Consider the following 21,168-nt stretch of genomic DNA (forward strand, 5'->3'; position numbering starts at 1 on the left):
AGAGAGACAGAGAGACAGAGAGACAGAGAGACAGAGAGACAGAGAGAGAGCACAAGCTGTGAGAGGCAGAGAGAGAGGGAGACATAGAATCCAAAGCAGGCTCCAGGTCCTGAGCTGTAAGCACAGAGCCCAACACAGGGCTTGAACCCACGAACCATGAGATCATGACCTGAGCCAAAGTCGGACACTTGACTAAGCCACTCAGGTACCCCAAGAGACTCTTAAATAGAAAAAAACTGAGGATTACTGTAGGGGTTGTGGTGGTGGGGATGGGCTAAAATGGACAAGGGGCATTAAGGAAGACACTTGTTGGGATGAGCACTGGGTGTTACATGTAGGGGATGAATCACTGGATTCTACTCCTGAAATCATTAGTGTACTATATACTAACTTGGATGTAAATTATATATATTATATATATATTATATAATATACACACACATATATAATATATATGTATATTCATGTATATATTATATATATATGAAAAATGTCTCCATCTCCTGGACAGGCTCACACTCTCAGAGCTATTATCACACATTTGGCATGGTATTGTAACAAAATCCATAGCCTGTTTCCAAGATTGTAGCTCCTTGTAGACAAGGTCATCATATTTGTTTTTGTATTCCCTTATATCTGCATGGGAAACCCTTAAAGATATAATTGTTTGCAGAAGGAAAGAGCTTCCAGTGTAAGGAAGATCAGGCACATCAATAAATAATTCATTCAATATTAAGTATTAACTGAGTATCTACAATGTGCCAGGAACTGTTCTGGGAGCTGGGGAAAGCTGAAAAAAAAAAAAGAAAACAATCAGTACACAATGTATTAGAGCTAAAGAAAAACAAGGGATTATCAGCAAGTAAGCCACATGAAACAGATTTTGGAGAACTTGTAGTTTTTAGTGATGCAAAGTCCAAAGCCTATCATGGGAGTAGCTGAGCTTGGTGAAAGAAAAATTCAAGATTGGGGTAGGGTCACCTATGCATATATTTAGAATCAACTGAATTAAAATAAACCCTAGTACTATGGGTATTGACAGTTAGCCAGAAGCTGAATACTAGAGAAGAAGAGAAACACGCAATTAAACAGAACAATGAGGAGCAGATGATTTATAGCCCAAAGACATGATGTTCAAAGTTGGGTATTTTTTTTTTTTTAGGGATTGAGACATAATGATTTAAAAAAGGGGGGGGGGGCGCGCCTGGGTGGCTCAGTTGGTTAAGCGTCCGACTTTGGCTCAGGTCATGATCTCACAGTTTGTGGGTATGAGCCCCGCGGCGGGCTCTATGCTGACAGCTCAGAGCCTGGAGCCTGCTTCAGATTCTGTGTCTCCCTCTCTCTCTGACCCTCCTCTATTCATGCTGTCTCAAAAATAAACAAACATTAAAAAAAAAAAAAAAAAGTTGAAAAGAGGGTGCAGAGAGGACACCTAGTGACTCCAGACCCAGTGAGAGAAAAAGAGGGGGTAGAGGAAGAGCCACCACTTGAGAGATCTGTAGGGGAAATTGTGTCCTCAGCAGGGAACCAGGTTAAATTTGAGCAGGAAGGTAAAACCAAAGCACAACATAAGAAATTGCACGTACCGGGAAAGCCATCTACATTGGACCATGAATTTCAGGAAACAGAAAGACTTCCAGAGGTTAGGGAGAGAAAGAAGAAAGATGGGGGCAGAATAAAAGGATATGCAAAGCCATCTAATAATTAAATGTTGGTAAGAAAAAGTGAATTGGAACTCTGGGGTTTTGATGGTGACCTACAAACGGGAATAAAGGGGAAGATAATATAAATCCTAGTGGATTCAGGGCAGACGATAGTGGGAGAAGCTGTGAAGTTACATGTATATGGTGTTAAGAGGTAGCAAATCGATTATTAAAAGGACAATAAGTGAGAAGAGATCAGTTTTAGTGGAAATTCAGATGAGTACAGGACATGGATTCTCTAAGAGGCCCAGGGCACACAGGTCATCTGAAATAACTCATTACACAATCTGTCTAACTTGCCTAATAGGACCAATTTGTGGGACTTGTCACTACGTTTGTCATCAGGAATAATACTGACATTTAGCCCAATACTGACAAAGCCCTTGTGACTGGCTGTTATGCATCAGGCTAGTGTCAGCACAAAGTTAATATTCTACCATCATTCTTTTTAATCTTCATTTTAGCGAAGAGTTGGTAGAGTAGAATGTGGGACATATTGTGAAAAATAGCATGTCACCTCAACAATAGGAAAAGGTAACATAAAATCAGTCTAAATATGCTTTATGTTAAAAATATGCTATTTTGAGCGACGCCTGGGTGGCTCAGTTAAGTGTCCAACTTTTGCTCAGGTCATGATCTCAAGGTTCGTGAGTTAGAGCCCCACATGGGGCTATTTTCAGCACAGAGCCGGCTTCAAATCCTCTGTTCCCCTCTTTCTACTCCCCCGCCCCGACTCTTTGTCTCAAAAATAAACATCAAAAATATTCTTAAGAATATGCTGTTTTGAATACATCAGGCACAGTTTTGAGTTCATCAGTGATTCTTGCCCAGATGAGGCCACTTGAGAAAATTTCTCCATTTTCTTATGAAGCAGTAACAATTGGGTCCTCCAGTGCTCTGACCATATTCTTAGATTAAGTCAGTGAAAAGCAAATTTCCACCCTTGATAGAATATTACCAAGGTAACTGGGCTGTTGACGAACTGACCTACCCTAAAATGAAGGCTAGGGGAGGATAAAGCCCAAGGAAAACATGAATCACAATAAAAGAGCAGAAAATGAGACTCCAGATTCCCCAACGCCTAACCTAACACATTTAACTTTCCCTAGTAAGAGCCTAGCACCTTCAAAGCATGGTCTAGGTTTCTAAAACTGTCTGTGGCCAGCTCTATCTATCCTAAGGGTGAAGTCTTAAGTCATGAGAATATCCTGGCACAGGAGAAGGGTCTACCTTAACCCAAACTCCTCTCTTACTTTCAAGTTCCATTAGTAACAATGCCTGTGTGTGCACTCCTTGTGGGTGACCAAAGCATTCTCCTAACCAGAGAATGACCAACTCTAATAGGTAGAATAACGACTTTTCTAATTGAAATTTTAGTTAACATACAGTGGAATACTGGTTTCAGGAGAATTCAGTGATTCATCACTTACATTCAATACCAAGTGTTCATTCCAAGTGCCCTCCTTAATACCCATCATCCATTTAGCCCACTCCCCCCCCCACCCCCACTGACCTTCCTCCGTCAACCCTCAGTTTGTTCTCTATCATTTTGAGTCTCTTGGGGTACCTGGGTGGCTCAGTCAGTTAAGCATCTGACTTTGGCCCATGTCATGATCTTGTGGTTCCTGAGTTCAAACCCCGTATCAGGCTCTGTGCTAACAGCTCAGAACCTGGAGCCTACTTCAGATCCTCTGTCTCTGTCTCTCTCTCTCAAAAATAAATATTAAAAAAATTTTTTAAAAGAGTCACTTGTGGTTTCCTTCTCCCATCCCCCCCTTCCCATATATTCATCTGTTTCTTAAATTCCGCATATGAGTAAAATCATACAGTCTTTATCTCTCTCTGATTGACTTATTTTTCTTAGCATGGGCAAAATTAATATTCTTACCATAAGATATTCAATTACTGAACAAGGATCTTTGCTGAGAGGCTTCTTACAACTTCAGTTATCCTTTCTTTTGGAATAGATAGGTATTAGTTTTATGGGAGGAAAAAAATAATAGGTAATAGTTTTATGGGGGGGGGAAAAGTGGGCCCCATTCCCCAAAGGGAAATATGTATATGAAATACATCATTTTGGTATATAATATAGATAGTATTGAGATACTAAAATTTATCCTGACACTCAACTGACTCTTTGACCTGTATTGGCATCCTTGATACAACAGAAAACCCATAATTAAAAGACCTGACACTGAGAAGGCCAAGTTTTACTACTTGTAAGTAGGAGATATCTTAGACACTCTGAACTTGACTTATTGCCTCCAAATGTGTGAAAAGGTATTTGAAAGAGGATGTTGACCACCTGTGATCAAAAGGACAAAACAGTTAAATTATAGCATGAGTGCAGTTTAACATAGGAACTTCTCAACTATACAGGTGATTAAGTGGCAAACCAAGATACTACCAATGATTACAGAGTTACTCTGAAGATTTTTGAAAAATAAAAATAAAACATAAAAGGATACTTCAGATGCTCATTATAGTTGTGAGCAGATGTAAAGGATTAAATATGGAAACACTTTAGGATCCCCTGAGCTTTGTTACAGATGTCTCAAGGTAGAATTGCATTGGAATATATACCTCAGAATATACAAGACACTTAGATTACTGATCCTCAAATAGACGTTTTGTAATGTTCCTATATTTCTTCATTTTCTCTGAACACAAAAATATTTAACCAGGCTTTACAGGAGCTCTCAAGCACATCCATTTAGTCACAGTGTATGTTTTAAGTCTTAAGTAGTTAGAGTACTGGAAGTCCCAAGCCAATGAATCAACCCTTAACCCTGGAAGATTGGTCCCAATTAGTGTTCCCTGTCTAATACTAAAGTTAAAAGAGATAATTGTGTTAGACTTCTGCATACCACTCTCCAGATTTAAGTCATTTAAGATGTTTAAGTGAATTCATGATGATGTTTTAAGCAGTTAGGGATAAGTGTGGTATACTCCCTGCCCTTGGTGATCTCAGTGTCATGAAAAAATAGACATATTCATGAATCACTGTTCTAGGAAATAGGTTTCCTGACTATGAGACTCAGGAAAGGTATTCTGATTCCCTGTGTCTTATGTGGTCTCATTTGACTTTGCAGAGGGGAAAACAGTCACAGTTCTACTTGGATTGGAAAACCTAACACTCATAAATTAGAATGGACAGGGATAGTCTAATTCAACTTTATCTTTTTTTGAGAGAGTACAAGGGAGCAAGTGGCAGAGAGAGAGAGAGAGAGAGAGAAAGAGGGAGGGAGGGAGGGAGGGAGGGAAGGAAGGAAGGAAGGAAGGAAAAGCAGAGCTCACCTGATGTGAGGCTCAAAGTCACAAGCAGTGAAATCATGACCTGAGCTGAAGTCAGATGCTTAACAATGGAGTCACCCAAGTACTCCCAGCTTTATCACTTTAAGATAGAAGACCTTATGCTGGGGAATATGAAGACTGTACAATCAAGTAGTGACAGAAATGGAATAAAACTACAACGTTGTATCAGTCAGAATAAGCTACTATGTTGTAATAACAAGCCACTTGAAAAACTCCAAGCCTAACAATAACCAACTGTCCATCATGGTCATGCTACTCATACCAAGGGGGCCCTGTTTATGGTTGAGTTCCATGGCTAATGAAGTCTTCATTTCAACACATGCATCTATGGAAACCACACATCAGACCTTATAGTTGTGGCTCAAGAAATCTCCATGATCATACCTGTTTTGAGTTAGGCAGAAAACAGAATCCTATCCTTGGTCTAAAACAATAGTCTGGTCATAATCTGACTAAAGCAGACAAAATCCACTTGCCTACCCCTCTTCAGGTAGAAGGCTCTATACAGGATGCAAAATAAAAACTGAAGCCCGTTTCTTGTCTAAACCTCCCCAATCTCATTTTTGTTATTTCACGCTCAGATAACTCTTACAGAACTTTTTTTTCCCCTCATTTTTCTGCAATAAGGTAGTGATTTGAGGAATGAAGCAATTTTACTACCATACAAGAATGTTTGGTGAAATATGTATTGTTCAACTGCCTGCTGCTAACTTTGAGCTGTTTAACTTTGCCTCTGATCTGAATAGAGTAACATATTCTAGACTGGATCATTCTACAGGAGTTCTTCCATTTCCGATACTTGAAAATATGCTTTACCCACTCAATGCTTGCCTAATTTAATATCGTCCAATTCTTTGATGTATTCAAGAAATATGGAGAAAAAAGTACTTGAGCAAGTTTTCAGTTCTTGTAGTCAAAAGAATGTATTTATATCCAGAAAAAAAGTTTAAAAAAATTATGAGACTAAGAAGAACGGCATTTGAACAATGACATTAATAGGGGCACCTGGGTGGCTCAGTTGGTTAAGTGTGTGACTTCGGCTCAGGTCATGATCTCGCGGTTCATGGGTTCGAGCCCCGCATCGGGCTCTGTGCTGACAGCTCGGAGCCTGGAGCCTGTTTCAGATTCTGTGTCTCCCTCTCTCTCTCTCTGCCCCTTCCCCACTTGCACTCTGTCTCCCTCTGTCTCCAAAATAAACATTACAAAAAAATTTTTTTTAAAAGACAATAACCTACATGGATTTATCAAAGTATATTTGTATACACATAAAAATGTTAAGTTGCCAACTTGAAATTACTTATAGCATCATTTTTAAAGGGTCTTCTAGGGAACACTAAGTTTTTTGAAACATTTAAAGTAGCCTAAGAAGAGGGAGTTTGGAATCAAATACAGTCAGAAAAAGATAAAGGTAAAAATGTTTTCTACTGCGCAGTAGTTCAGACATATTAAGATGCCAATGGTTTTTAAATCTCAAAGACAGTGATACAATATGCAATGGTTTCCCAAGTTTAATTCATCATGGAATGTTTTCCCCATAGAATTTCTATTAATATCAGAGAGAATAAGATTTTGGGGGACAAACTTAGGGAAAGACAGTTTTATAGACAAGTGGTTTTATATAGAACCATGTATTATTACAGCTGGGGACTATAACTCAAGGGATCAGCCAACTGTGTATAACTGCGGTTATTCTACATAAAGCAAAAATTTGTTCTAAGATAGGGATCAAACCTAATTGAGGTTTTAGCAAACTATTGCTGGAAAGACATTTCTCCTTCAAGACTATTTTGTTTGATACTGATATAGCTATAGGAGGTTTTTGTTTACAGTTAGCACAGTTTTTTTATTTGAACTTTCTGTATCATTCTATTTTAGACATGACCATTCAATAGCATGAATTTTCATATTTTTAAAATTCAAAACACTAATTTCTCAACCAAATTGTTATTTTTACTATAATTATTGATGTACTTTGCTTTAAATTTAAACCTTTCTTCACTTTCTACTTGATACACCATTTCTCTGTTCTTATCTTCTTTTTGTACCATTGATATTGTTCTATTTTTTTCTAATAGTTCGAAAATTCTAAACTTCAGGTAGCTATCATAGAAACTGAAGTATGGTCTATAATGTATTACAACCTAAGGTAAATTTATCTTCCTCTGAGACAACATATATAGTCTGTAGAGCACTAACTCTCCCAAGTTATATGCTGTGCTTTGTGTGATGTGTGTATACGTGTAATTACTTATGAAACTGAAACATTTTTTAAATATTTTAATTTCTGATAGAGCGAGAGAGTGAGAGCGTGAGCATGAGCAGAGGTGGCAAGGGGCAGAGCAAGGGAGCGACAGGATCTGAAGTAGGCTCCAGACTCTGGGCTGTCAACACAGAGCCTGAAACAGGGCTCAAACTCACAGACCCCGAGATCATGAGCAGAGCCGAAGTCACACACCTAACCAACTGAAGCCACCCAGGTGCCCCGAAATGTGTTTTTTTTAAGAAATATTAAGACATCTATCCACATACCACTTTTGTGATTTTTATTTCTTCTCCTATCTCAGGTCCTCAATATGAATAATTTTCTTTATACTGGAAGTAGGTTATAAAAATTCCTTTGCAAGTCAACTATGACAAATTTTATGACTACAGTAGCAAACCATCTTAAATCACAGTTAATTCATTGGTTTCCAGGACCACAAAGACTATACGAACCTAGGCTGCAGGACCTCATAAAGAATAGCTTACCCTTACCCTCAAGATTAAGTTACAATTTACTATTTGATGCCTCTCACTGTGAGATTTGGGCTTTAATTTCTATGTTTCTCATTCAACAAGGTCATCAAAAATAAAATTCTATTTTTCCCCAATCCACATATACTCTAAGGCAAAAGCAGTTTCAGTACCCATTTTCTTTACCTGTCTAGGTTCCCATATTCACTTTAATTTGGGCCTTGTAATTTCTATGATCTTATGAGTTCTTCCATGCCTTTAAAGATTGTTTTTCTAATTTACCATTTTTTGATGGTTTTCTCATTGAGAGTTCTAATTAGTAGCCAGCCATTGTCATCAGAAAGCTAAAGCCCAGATGAGCAAATTGAGGGGGTTAATGCATTCATGTAACATGTACTGAGTACTACTTGGAATCCAAACATTGTAGTCGGCATGGAGAAATTTAATTGGACTCCTAGCTAGTGGTTTATAATCAAAACTTCATTATGGGGGCGCCTGGGTGGCGCAGTCAGTTAAGCGTCCGACTTCAGCCAGGTCACGATCTCGTGGTCCAGGAGTTCGAGCCCCACATCAGGCTCTGGGCTGATGGCTCCGAGCCTGGAGCCTGTTTCCGATTCTGTGTCTCCCTCTCTCTCTGCCCCTCCCCCGTTCATGCTCTGTCTCTGTCTGTCCCAAAAATAAATAAACGTTGAAAAAAAAATTTAAAAAAAAAAAAAACAACTTCATTATGGAATTCAAACCATTCGGCTTTCTTGCTGGAATACCTGTTATCAAAAGTAAGAAGGCACCACAGAAAAAAATCAGAGAAGCAACTGAGTAGTGTTTAACAGCACAGGCTCTGAAGAGCTATTCCTAACCTAACTAGCTCTTTGACCACAGGCAAATGGATTATTCTATACTTTGGGTTTCTCACTTATAAGATGGGGATATAGAAACCATCTTACTGCATTGCTGTGGAGATTAATACATATAAAGCTGATAGAACAGGTCTAAAAAATTTAAGCCCTGATTCAGTAGACTAAAACCAATTTTGCGGTCTTTTTAAGATTTTAAACACCAACAGCCAATTAAAAGGTATCAATGACTTCGTAGATCCTGAACTGGGCATACATTCTGGGAATTAATCAACATGTATTTTGTTTATTACCCCCACTTGACATCAGGCAGTGGAGTTCACCTGGTCCAAAACTAAATATGCTAAATGTATTAGTCTCTCATTTGGGGCTCAGGTGGAGAGGTCTGGGTAATCATATTAATTACTTCATAGCACTGGTACCAAGGGTTGAGTAATTATACTAATTAGCTCATACACACCATCCTTACTGGTCCATATAAGGCTCTTCTTGTTTTTTTTATATTCCCTTTTACCACCCTTCATTTAAGTTCTCCCTTCCTCAAGCAACTTTTCTAGTGTTTTTATGTCTCCTTGAATTTGTGTGAGTACTTGTGAAATACTTATTGGTGTTTATGTGATGAACTAAAGTTTACAGCAATTCAACTCCAGAATGTATATCGAAAACCCTGTACGATGCCATGCACAAAAAATGCTTAATGGCCTCACAAACACAATTATCAATTTTGTGCCATCTACCCAGCCAACCAAGGCAGACATTTCAGAACTTTCTTTGATTTCTCTCTCTCTCAGCTCCCTTGACCAAACCCTGCCAATTCTACCTGCCTGCAAAATCCATTTCCCTCTCATCCCCACTGCTACTACATTTTAAGTTCTCAACTCATTTCCTCACAACTGGATCAGCCACATGTATCTTCCCCTGCCAAACCTAACCCCTGCACTGCCAGAATAATTTTTCTAAGTAAAATTAGTAGTGTGTTGTTTGTGATCCTAACGTAGTATCCAGTAACTCCCTGTGACTCACAGGACAAATTCTAAACTCTAGGTGTTTCTTCACAAATCCTTTCCAGTGCGGCCTCAGCTTTAGGTTCACTTTCTCCCACCCTTCTGAACCACTTCGTCTCAAGTACTTGGAGAACCCAAAGGCACTGCGGACTTTCACACCTCAGTGGTCATGTCCGCGCTGTATCCTCTGCTTATACAGCTTTCTTTCCTTGTTTCCAGGTTAATTCTTTTCCTTAAGTTCTGTTTTAAATGGCAGCTTCACTAAAACCTCTAAGCCACCAACACTACACCACCTTGTCAGGATTGTGTGCCGACCACTGGCACTACATCTGTCAATTCCAGAGTTGGGATGGTTTTTTATTTTTTTTAATGTTTATTTTTGTCAGAGAGAGAGAGAGAGAGAGAGAGACAGGGCATGAGTGGGGGGAGGGGCAGAGAGAGAGGGAGACACAGAATCGGAAACAGGCTCCAGGCTCTGAGCTGTCAGCACAGAGCCCGACGCGGGGCTCAACTCACAGACTGCGAGATCATGACCTGAGCTGAAGTCGGACGCTCAACCAACTGAGCCACCCAGGTGCCCCTGGGATGGTTTTATGGACTGAACTGTGTCTCCCCAGAAATTCCCAGATTGACTCCCAGGTTGCTAGCCCCGAGTACCAGAGTGTGGCCATATTTCGAGATAAGATCTTAAGAGTTAAAATGAGATCATCAGATCACCTAATCCAATACAACTGATGTGCTCCTAAGAAGAGGATATTTAGACAGACAGGTACCTAGGGAGTTCTGACTCCAGACTGCAACACCAACTCTTCCCTGGGTCTCCAGCCTGTTGGCCTGCTCTGCAGATTTTAGACTTACCAGCCCCCATAAATCAATGATCTTATTTCTTAAAATCCATCTCTCTCTCTCTACATATGCATGTATACTCATATATTTTGTATATATGTAGATGTATATATGTCCCTATAGATGTATATGTTAATGCTTGTATATATGGGGATATGTGTATTTGCATGTTTATACATGTGCATGCGCAGTGTCATATGAGTAACACTGAACATTCGATAACACTGAACACCAAATAATTTTTATGTTTCTAATCTGTATCAATATGTATACTACAATGTTTTTAATGTATGTTGCACATACACATTTACTCAGTCGAGGATTAAGCCATTTGGGAAGTGTTGCTTCTATTTCAAGGTAAGACTTACAGGTACTAATGGGAACATCCTTTAAGTAGTTTAAGAACAGAAGGAGATTCCATCATATTTTCTATATACCTAGCCAAGGACATACATGGGTATTTTATCAAAGAGTCACCTTTTTTTTTTTTAATCAGACAGCACTAAATTATACCAATATAGTAGGGTCGCTATTGATTGTGTTTTGGCATGTTCAGCAACTTTGTCGCCACAAACTTTAACCTGCTTTGAGTTTTAGAAATGCCTAGATGAATCTTTGTTTTGTGCCTGGAGATTTGCTAGAAGGCCAAAAGTAAAATTTTATCTAGACAGACCCATTATTTTAACTGTCTTAAGTCCTAGCATGTTCAAGATTAATGTAAGATATCAAACATTATAAACTAATATTTCAACGATTTACTAGGTTATTTAAATTTTTTCTGGAAAGTCACTCACAATAAGAAACAATGCATTATTGATCCCTGTCACCCACTTTAAAGCTATCAGAAAGGTACATTGACTAGTACTGAATTGGAAAGAAAGAAAACAAAAGCCTGAGTGTTTCTGACTCGCTTGCTTCTCCTCTCATTTTCCATCTCCTTATTGTTCACACACTGATTGTCCAGGCCCAGTGACAAGTTGAACAAATTGCTTTTTACTGCTCCTTTGATTTGTACAATAACATGTTAATTGCAACCTTGAGCTCTTCTTCTGCCCTATTGATTACGTAATCACCTTTGCCCAATTGATGCTTCCCAGAATGTCAAAAGATGCCTGGTAAAATTAAACACAAAAGGAGATCTTTCTCTGTCCACCTCTCTCCAAGTAAATATGGTCCAAAAGCTTCTATAACCTCAAGATGGCTGACCAGCCACAAGTCTAGTTTCAAAACTATAGTGGACAGGGATGCCTGGGTGGCTCAGTCAGCTGAGCTTCCAACTCTTAATTTTGGCTCAGGCCAGGATCTCATCATTTGTGGGTTCGAGCTTCATGTCTGGCTCTGCACCAACAGTACAGAGCCTGCTTGGGATTTCTCTCCCAAGCCCCCACCCCCACTCAAACTGTCTCTCTCTCTCAAAATAAATAAGCATTAAAAAAAAAAAAAAAAACTATGGTGGTGAAAAAGAATCAGAGTAATCGGTTAACCTTTTTCTCCCCACTCTGGGAAGCACTCTCATCACCTCCAGTATTTCAGGTGAGGTGATCCTTTCCTAACCCACTGATACCCAAGGGTTCGATTTGCCAGGAGCAATTAACAGTCGTCATTAGAATATGGAAAGCAGCAGCTGAACCTGTTCAGGTCTAGGTTAGTGATGCAGTTATGTGAAGCATAGAGAAGCCGGCCAACCTAGACAACAGGGCTTAATCATATTACCTTTCATCCTGCAACAAACATCTTACTGTTTACTGTTTACTCTAGAGAGAGGCACATGGCTTTTTGCACTTATCTTATTTGACTAATACTGAAAATACCCCCTGTCCATATTGAATCTGTTATGTAGGAGACAGAATTTACATACATGTGACAATGTAACTGTGTTTACTCATCAGCGTGCTAAGCACTCTAATAGCCTAGCTGCAAGAACCCTCACCTGGCAGTGTTACTTATCCAGAATCTACTGAGATCCAGGAATCAAATACACAAGAGTCTCTTAAGAAGCAAAACTTCTATCCCACCTTCTATGTATCCATTTGATACATTGATCAAATAGGAGAGCGTTAGTCTTTCATTCAACACCTAAACATTTAGTCTTTGGATTTGCAACCTCAGAAATCAATCAGAATCAAAAAGGAGCTGGTATAGGCACAAATATGAAAGCACTGAGAAGTCATGTAATATACTACTACTAAATTAATAGTCCCTCTATTTTTATTATATAAAAATTTTTAACCTATTGCCATCCTGATGTATATATATTGGATATAGAAAAATACTGAGAGAAGTGCAGATCTTTAAGAAGAGCCATATCGTATTTACATCCTAACATCAAGTATACCACTGCTTGATTACTTCTTTCTTTCTCCTCCCCCGCCCCCAACTTCCTATCCTTCCCCAGAAGATAGTTTGGTAACTTCTTCTTGAAATAGCCTTATCATGGAATTGTTTTCATCTTATCAATATTTACCAACTTCCCTTTGATGCTATCTCACTACCTGATGATATGAAACAAACCACAGTGAGCTGGCTTAACCCAACATTTCATTTCCCCGATTCTATGGGCGCTCAGCTGAAAAGTTCCTAGGTCTCCTGTGGTCAGCGGAGGTTGCTCATACGATTGCACTGGGCTGAATGCGAGGCTGGGCTGCCTGGAACAGCAGATCCGGCTGGGTCTCTTCCTCAAGGTTATTCCAATGTATTTAAGTAGTCTAGCCTGAGCTTTGTTGTGGGGTGGCTCAATTCCCAGAAGGTAAAAGCAAAACCTAAGGGACTTCTGAAGACCAGGCCGAGAAGTTGTGCTAAGTCATTTCTGTCATGTCCTATTGGTCAGAGCAAGTCCTTGGGCCAGCCTAGATTCAAAAGGAAGCAAAACGACTCCACCCCCTTGGAAGGGAAGGAGGACGTGCACGGACCAGGAAGGGAGGAATTGTGGCCAACAGCTTTGCCTGACATCAATTTATTATACTTAAAATTATACTTAGATACCACGAAACCATGAGTGAAGACAACACCTTAAGTGAATGGGAAAACAGGTGAGCCAAGTAGACAAGGTCAGCCAACAAGATGAAGTGATCAAGGAAGAAGGCATTTGTCAGTATCTGAAGGGAAGTCTAGCCAGTGAAGTACAACAGGATTGCAGACCAAGTGTAAGGACAGGTCAGCAACCACAGAGCCAAAACAAAGGCAAGGGAATACATCTTGGTTTAGCTGACAGTTTAATAGTGTATACCTGTGGATTGATGATCACTGGAAGCTGTGTGCCCTCTGCACTGTTTTAAGTATTGTCTTCACTTAGTGCACTAAGGACCAAGGACTCCATGTTTGTGATTAACCTCACAGGGAAGATACAGGCTTTGCAAAGGAACTGCAGAGCACGAGAACCTTGTTTCTCACAAGTTGTAATCCAAAGAAGATTTTGTCACCTAAAAGGTAAGCTAAGCATAGGCTTAAGGCCCTAGCAAATGAGGAACAACAACAAAGATTTCTTTGGTAAGGATTGGGTATGAAGAAATTGAGAATACATTTAACAGTAAAGGACCTATAGGAAGAGGACTTCTAAAATCTTACTGGAGGACATATGAGACCTCAGTAAATAGAAAGCTATGCCACTTTGTCACATGAAAAGCCTTAATATCTTATTGCAAGTTACTGTATAAATTTAATGTGCTTCCATTAGAATACCTATACAATTGTTTTTATAAATTGTATTATCTTTTTAAAATAACGAATATGAAAAAAGATGAAAATATGTGAAGCCATCATAATCTAATCAACATGGTATTAACACAGACAAAAACAATTCAGAGGAACAAAATAAAGAATCCTAGAATGGGGGGAACTGCAATAAATAATACAAGTGAAAGTATTTTAGGAGGGAAAATGATGGAATTATTTAAATGATTCTGGCACAATAGGGGAAAAAAAAGCTAGGCGCCTATGCTGTATCAAACACAAATTCCAGGTGGATTAAAGACTTAAAATGTTAAAGAAAATCACCAAGAAATTAAGACTTCAGATTTATATAAATAATAAAGAGGAGGAACACTCTTAAACCAAATGAGAAAAGCAGACTCCATAAAAGACAAACATATTGACAACATAAATTTTTAGACATTCTATAATGCAAAAGATACCAGAGTAAAGTTGAGATAAATGGAAATATGACTATTAGAAACTTTGAGAACAGACTCTGAAGATCTCAAAACTACCAAAATTCATGCAAAAATCCAATAAACAAATGGGCTAAGGACTGAACAGCCAATCCACAAGATTGAAAACCAGCATGGACACTGGACCTAAGAAAAGGTTATCACCCTCACTACCAATCAGGGAAATGAAACAGAAGCAACAAAGCATCACTTTACAGCCATCAGACAGAAATACAAGAAAGACCTGTCTTTCCGTGGGTTTTCTCTAAAGCAAATTCTAGATAAGTATCTGTTTGCACATGGTTTATTTGGGAGGTAATTTTAGGGAAGAGTTGAGGGTGTGGGAAAAATGAGACAAAGAGGGAAAACTGGTAAGAGGGGTCATTTTTGTCATAATGACTCCACCCACTCTCATGGGTATTAGAGACTCAGTTCCATCAGGACCTCCTGAGAAATGCAGACGAGTTCTCCCAGAATTGTTCTCAGAAAAGAAAGAGAGAGAGAGAGAGAGAGAAAGAGAGAGGAGGCAAGGGCACTAAAAGGGCACTAATCAATGGAGGGTGTCCCTGCATTTCCAAGTTGCTGACACACACAAGTTTAAGTCCATAAAATTCACCATCACCCAAGGCATTGAAGAGCCCAGGGCAGAAAATGAGGACACAGGAAGCACTTATAAAAAGCTATCAACCAGAAGTTATGGTTGAAGCCTACAAGTAATATTCATTCTAGGCATGGACAAAATCCAGGATAAAGCCTAGAAGATTTGAAATAGGGTGCCAGATGTGTTTTCCCAAAACTCTCCATAATAACTCCTGGCAGAAATGGGGCATGGTTATGCTTTCATCCATTCCAAGAGGACATGTACACCATCACAGCCTTTTGTTGATGTTTTCAAACAGCTTGACAAGAGTCCATACATAGTCTCTTTTTGCCCAGAGATAGATAGCTCCTGTGAAATCTATCTACCCTATACAAATGAAGGCATTCAAGTATGTAAAGATAACAAAATATTTGTAGCATTGCACAAAATAGGAAAAAAAAGTGGCTACGATATAGAAAGTTCAAGTATTTTATGTCTTTATCATGGAATGTCAGGCAATCACTAGGAGAAGGAATCCAAGATCTAGCAATTGAATTGGAGATTTCCAGTGTACTATTGAGAAAAAAGTGTGATAAACTTTTGTTTTTAATAAAACACAGCCTAATTTTCTGAAGATAGGTTTGTGCTGACCTGCACAGAAAGGGGGGAAAAAAGCAAACAATACAAAGCTGCTTACATGAGTACACAAGTTGGAGAAGAGGACAAATGGGTAGAAATGTGCGGTATGTGGGGAAGAGGATGAATGAGCAAGTATGAAGGAAGGACAGCAAAAAGGGTTGCTAAGAACAAAAAACAAAAAAACCAAAAAACACAAAACAAAAAAAGACCTAGTGTGAAGGGATTATGTTTGCACAAACAGTGAAATTGAATGTTTAATAAAGTTTAAGAAGACATGGTCCTAATCATACTGGAAAGGGTTTTAAAACTTAAATGAACTTCCCTGTATTTTTCTTTTTTTAACTACGCATAAAGAACGCAAAATACGACAAGCCTTTCGGATCTCAATGAAAATCTCAATATTTTCATATTTGGATATATTTGAAGTACTGAACTCAGTACTTCAACAAAAATCAAATTTTACCAAAGTTGCAATCCAACAGAAAACTCAGTCTTTACCAAAGCAAATGGTCTGGGCTCTTTCTGCATCAGAACTTGTAGAAGTAAAAGCCATCCAACTAATTTACATTCATGTGGGGAGGGGGGCGGAGGCTGGGTCATCACTGCATGATGAGTTATTCAGGGTTGATAGAATCACTCCATAATCTTGATGATGTTGGTATCTGACAATCATTGAATTTCAGACAGACAAGGAAATAATTCACAACCTCCCTCTGCCCTTAGTTTATCTACTGAGGAAACCGGAGACCTGAAAAAGAGAATGTCAACCTTTCCCGTGTTCTTCCCTATATTCCAGACACTGAGCCCACAGCTTTCATACCATGCTACTACAACCTCATGAATAGATTATTTTTACTCTTACAGAGGAGACAAAATTTGATGGGAAAATTAATTAACCTAAGATGATATAACCAGAAAGTATTAGGACTATGATTTAAACTTAGGGCAATATGACACTAAAATATCATTTAATTCTACTGTATCCTATTCATTCTGCCATATAATTAAGTGTTGTGGAATTGTGCCAGGTCAGAGAATCACAGAACGAAATTCTCTCCCTGCACCTAGCATATAATCTAAAACTACAAAGACAGTAGGACAAAGCCAAGGACTGCCATTTATTACAAAATTCTATTATACCAAGCACCAGATCAAATGTTTTAGGCACCATCTTTTAATGCTTATGGAATACACAGGCGATAGGGACTCTGATAAAACTGAGTCTCCAAAATGTGAAGTTTAAGGTGACCAAGTAATTGGTTAAACCAAGACTCAGACTTTGATCTGCTTCACTCTCAAGTTAACCATTTGTTCCTAAGCTACCTCTTCTCAGTGAAGGCAACGTGTTTAAATGGAGAACCAGAACATGTAAAAGTATGTACATCATGGTTAAGGGTCCTTTCACTTGGGAACTAATGCTACAGAACACAAGAACTTACTATTGTGATTGCTATTCCCAAGGCTTTAAAGAGCGTCTTAATAACGAGGAACGTATTTTGGTTTCCTAAATGCAAACGAAATCAACATTCAAAGCATAATGTCCTTCAGGGTGTGAAAGTTTTAAGAAGAGTGCCTACTTACAGAGGGGAAGGACTGATAGGACCAGAAGGTGAGTGACTGAGGAGGCATGGCTTCAGAGAAGCTACAGTTCTTAGGGAGGCTTTTTAAATACATACATACATACATACATACATAAATACATAGTGAAAATGTGTAACATGAACCCTTTCCCAGCTCCATTAGGGAATCCGTGACTTAGTAGTACTCTGGAGCAGATGGATTGCTTTGGTGAACCCAAAGAAGGGCAAGGAATAGCTTCATTTTTGGAAAGAGGTAAAAACCGATACTAAGCATGAACAGAGAGGACACGTGGAAATTTCCCCAGGAAATGGGAGCTCTATTTGCTACCACTGGAGCATTCTTGCTTCATAAAGAACCAACAAAGGGACACAAGATGGAAAAGGACAGAGAAGTTGCAACAATGATTATTGGATTTTCTATGCAGAACTGAAGGGAGAGAAGAGTGGGGCTGACAAACAATGTTACACCTCAGACCATGTGACATTTATGCTCTCCTGTGTTAACACATATCTGAACGGTTTTCTCTGGGGCAGGAGAAGACTTCTTTCACTGCTGAAATAGAAAGGATGTTATTTATTTGCACTGGTTGTCCATTCATCCATCCAGAAGCCAGAGGCGCTGGGTAACTCAAAAAGCCCTAGGATACATACATATCACTTACTCTCCTACAACTGCACTTGCAAGAACTGAAATTAACTACTGTCAAAGAATTGTCATTTTATCCATAGCCATCTTCTTTCTTACAGTTCTCTTGGTGCATAACGAGCTGCGTAACCTTAAAATACTTCTTTGTACTTTGGTCTTATCTGTAAAATGGATCCAACAAGGGCATATAGCAGGAATGTTAGGAAGGTAAGTAAGATATGCTGTAAAACACTTAGCTTAGTATCTGATGCATGGTCATCGTTCAAAAGCTGTATTTCAAGGTCAAAGAACACAGACAAGTGGTACCATGTTACAGATCTGTACTTCTCAAAACATCTGTGATCAAGTATCTGATCGCCCCTCCTAACCTACCCACCAAAGCCATCATGGACTCATTTCTGTACTGCTGTACTACAAATCATAACAAGGTCAGACTGCTTTGTAAGTTTCCAAATGTGTCCTCTCAATTTATGTACAAATTTCATTGCAGAGCAGTAAGTTTGTGTACCAGCATCTATCTATGAACCAGATTCTGAGTAGCACTTTCATAGAATATTCTGTATCATACAATAAGGTTAAAATAATGCATTGTCACCATTCTTAGAATTCTTTGAAATTATCTACTTGGAGTACATGGGCTGCAGTCCACATAAGTAAAATGAAATGGATACATCCTGGTAACATGTATACTCAAGCCAAAGGAAAAAAATTATATTCATCTTATCTATCTCTATAATTAAGGCAAAAAGAGTATTAAGGAGTTAGAATTATCAAAAATTATCAATCTATCAAGCATTATGTACCAGAGCCTCTTCAACTTGATGTGTATCTACTCTGGAGTGTCAATCCCTCCATCAGGAAGAAGAGAACAGTTCAAGTATTCTACATGGCTGTGTAACGCTGTAAGAAAAAAAGAATCAGGAGAGTACAGTAAATTGCATCATTTGTCAAAATAGTTGATAATAATGCCACACCAGACCCGCACTTGACACAGGCACATAACTTATTACTAGTCCCAAGCCATCAGAACATGCACAGAAGACTATTTTCAAAAGCACTTACCATTTATTCAGGGTTTTGAAGTGTAAGAAGAGGCCAATTCCTAGGCAGTCAGTATATACTTCAAGCCAAGCACACTTAAAATCACAAAGCAATAGATTTGACTACTACATGAAAAATAATGGTCAATTAATTCTCCAATAACTTCTTTATGTGCAGTAATACAAAGGTAGTGTTTGGAGTTCATAATATTGTCTATAAATTAATCATAATGAAATGCAGGCGCTAGATTTTTAGCTTATTGTTTTTAAGAAAACAAAACCACCATCCAATACCTATTATGATTTGAAAATTTAAAGTACAGAATGAACTTCAAAGAAATTAAGTAACATGTATCTCCACTTGCAGTACGCCTACCCATGAAGCACAAACTAGTGTTATTTTCTTGATACGAACTGATCTACATCACTTCACGTATAATGTGTTAGATGATCTTAGAAGAATAATGTGTTAGATGATCTTAGAAGAATCATGTTGACAAGTTTAGAATATCCTCTGGGGCACCTGGATGGCTCAGTCGGTTTAGCGTCTGACTTCGATTCACGTCATGATCTCATGGTTTGTGGCTTCAAGCCCCGCATCAGGCTCTGTGCTCACAGCTCAGAGCCTAGACCTTGCTGGCTTGCTTCAGATTCTGTGTCTCCCTCTCTCTCCGCCCCTCCCCCACTCGTGCTCTCTCTCAAAAATAAACCTAAAACACTTTTTAAATATCCTCTAGTTCGGGGTGCCTGGGTGGCGCAGTTGGTTAAGCGTCCGACTTCAGCCAGGTCACGATCTCGCGGTCCGTGAGTTCGAGCCCCGCGTCGGGCTCTGGGCTGATGGCTCAGAGCCTGGAGCCTGTTTCGGATTCTGTGTCTCCCTCTCTCTCTGCCCCTCCCCCGTTCATGCTCTGTCTCTCTCTGTCCCAAAAATAAATAAACGTTGAAAAAAAAATTAAAAAAAAATAAATATCCTCTAGTTCAATATTCTACTCCATTAGTCCATTTTCTTGACTAAACAAAAATCTCCACTTCTTTGGCTAAGGAAATAATCAAAATCACAGTGAAATGACCAATCGCCCTACATCCCTACTTACAATGACCAAAAACAAAGAACAGAAAAGAAAAACAGTGCCAAATGCAGGCAAGCATCTGGAACCACTAGAACTCTCACTTATTTCTGGTGGGAATGAAAAGGGGTACACACATTTTCAAAGACATTTAGGTAGAGTCTCTTATGAACAGTCACCATCGTTGCACAGTAATCCCAATACTTGGGAACTCTTCCCACAGGAAATGGGAACTTACTTTAGATTAGTACTATCACGTATAGCTGTGACTGAGGGAGAACGGTAGTTTGTAGCAGACGCCAACAGAACCAAGAAGGTCTGCAACACTTAGCTATCTTAAAATAGTCACGGCAATTCTAAACTGCATTCGGTCATAAACTGTTCCAACTTGAAAATTAACAGATGTCTGCAAGTAGAGACAAGTCAAGAACATACATGAAGGTGTATGGCCACAGTGCAATGAGGGAAGACAGAATCTTTGTAGGGTGTGTTTTTTGGGGTTTTGTTTTTTTAACAAGGGTAACAAATGGAAAAATCCGTGTGCCAGACATTATCCCTCAAGTAGTCTGTTTCTGGCTTAAAGATCAACACAAGAGAGATTCATGTAAGAGATGTGTTTTTCATCATAATGTGAATTGCTCAAGTTCAAATTTACTTCAAAAATACACTGCACAAAATTAGATGAGGCCTTTTGAGCAGACATACTTCAACATTAATCACTAACATGGGTCTTCTCAGCGTACCAACTTTAGAGAGGCTCTATTATTCAATGATACTCCTGTGCTCAACAACTATTTCTTTGGAATTACCCTCAGAGCTTCTGCACAACCACATGACAAAAGCCATCTTTACAATTAAGTTTCACCTTCACCAAAGTTATCCAGCTTAATCACTAACATGATTTCACCAGACTTTGTGTTAAATAGCATCTGTCACTTTCCAAAAGTAAAATTCATCCTGGAACACAATTTGCCACCTTGCTCTGGTCTCAAAACAGACTGACTGAGTAGTGGTTC

Source organism: Herpailurus yagouaroundi, unplaced genomic scaffold (assembly GCF_014898765.1).
Source record: "Herpailurus yagouaroundi ecotype Mexico unplaced genomic scaffold, PumYag 159, whole genome shotgun sequence".
In the NCBI taxonomy this organism is placed as follows: domain Eukaryota; kingdom Metazoa; phylum Chordata; class Mammalia; order Carnivora; family Felidae; genus Herpailurus; species Herpailurus yagouaroundi.